Source organism: Capsicum annuum, chromosome 11 (assembly GCF_002878395.1).
Source record: "Capsicum annuum cultivar UCD-10X-F1 chromosome 11, UCD10Xv1.1, whole genome shotgun sequence".
NCBI classification, from domain to species: Eukaryota; Viridiplantae; Streptophyta; class Magnoliopsida; order Solanales; family Solanaceae; genus Capsicum; species Capsicum annuum.
In genome coordinates, this window is record NC_061121.1 from 97,075,660 (window position 1) to 97,077,655 (window position 1,996).

The window sequence follows — 1,996 nt, forward strand, 5'->3', positions numbered from 1 at the left end:
CTGGCTCATGTCATAATCCTTTAACAGTTCTAGCCAACACCTCTATCTGAGATTCAGTTTTTTTGGTGAGAAAACATACTGCAAACTTTTGTGGTCAGTAAATATATCAACATGTACTCCATAAAGATAGCGCCACTATATTTTAAGCGCAAATACCACAACTGCTAACTCCAAGTCATGGATAAGGTAATTCCGCTCGTGCACCTTCAAATACCTAGATGCATAAGCTACTACCTTACTATACTGCATAAGTACACAACCAAGTCCTACCCGGGATGTGTCACAGTACACCATAAAACCCTCTGTACCTTTTGAAAGAGTCAAAACAGGTGCAGTAGTCAAATTATCTTTCAAATTATCAAAACTATTTTCACAAGTGTCAGACCACACAAATTTACCTTTTTCTGTGTCAACCTGGTTAGTGGGGAAACTGTGGAAGAAAAAATCTCTACGAACCTTCTGTAATACCCCGCTAAGCCCAAAAAGCTCAAAATATCGATTGGAGTCATGGGTTTGGGCCATTTTCTCACTGTCTCAATCTTTTGGGGATCAACCTTAATTCCCTCACCAGACATAATATGTCCAAGAAAGCAATAACATTAAGCTAGAATTCACACTTGGAAAATTTTGCATACAATCTATGATCTTTGAGGGTCTGAAAGATGATTTGGAGATGACTGGCATGTTTCTCCTCACTCTTAGAGTAAATTAAAATGTCATAAATGAAGAGTATGACAAATAGATCTAGAAACTGGTGGAACACCCTATTCATTAGGTCCATAAAGACTGCAGGGGCGTTAGTCAATCCGAAGTACATGGCTAAGAGTTCATTATGGCTATATCGGGTTCAGAAATTTATTTTGGGAATATCAGCCTCCCTAACCTTTAACTGATAATACCCCTAATAAAGGTCTATCTTTGAAAAACACCTAGCACCCTGAAGTTGGTCAAAGAGATCATCAATTATAGGAAGGGGATATTTGTTTTTGACAGTGACCTTATTTAACTGATGATAGTCTATACACATACAGAGGGGACCATCTTTCTTACGTACAAATAGCACGGGTACACCCCAGGAAGAAACACTATAACGGATAAAGCCTTTATCAAGAAGATCTATTAGCTATTCTTTCAATTCCTTCAATTCAGCAGGAGCCATTCTATAGGGCGGAATAGAAATAGGATGGGTATCAGACAATAAATCAATACCAAAATCTATCTTCCTATCAGGTGGTATTCCTGGGAGATCATCGGGAAAAACTTCTGGAAATTCATTAACCATAGGGATAGACTAAAGAGAAGGACTTTTGGTATCTAAATATTTAACCTGAATAAGATGATACAAACAACCTTTAGAAATAAGCTTATGGGTTATGGGGTAAGATATGAATTTCTCTCTAGGTGCTAAAGAATGCCCCTCCTATTCTATCACTGGTTTATTTGGAAAAGAGAAGGTAACCTTTTGGGTTCTACAGTCTAGCGTGGCATAATACGAATAGAGCTAGTCCATTCCTAAAATTGTATCAAAATCAACCATATCAAGCTCTACGAGATCTGCCACGATTTCATGGCTATAAATAGACATAACACAATTTTTATATTTCCTTCTAGCCACAAAAGAATCAACTAAAGAAGTGGAAACAGAGAAAGGTTTTGCAATAACTTCGAGCTCAAACCCAAAATCGACTGCCATATATGGGGTCACATAAGACAAAGTAGAATCGGGATCAAGTAACACTTACACATCACGGGAGAATATTTGTAATGTACCTATGACTATATATTATGAGGCCTCTACCTCCTGACAATTTGATAAAGCGTACAATCGATTCTGACCACTCCCGATAGCTGAAGTAGCGCCCTTGGGAGGCGGTGGTGGCGCAGAGGAGTTTGCTTTGGACCTAGAACCTCAAACACTTCCTCTAACAGACGGATAGTCCCTCTAAAGATGACCTGGTTGGCCACACGCATAACATACTAACCTACCAAACTGGCG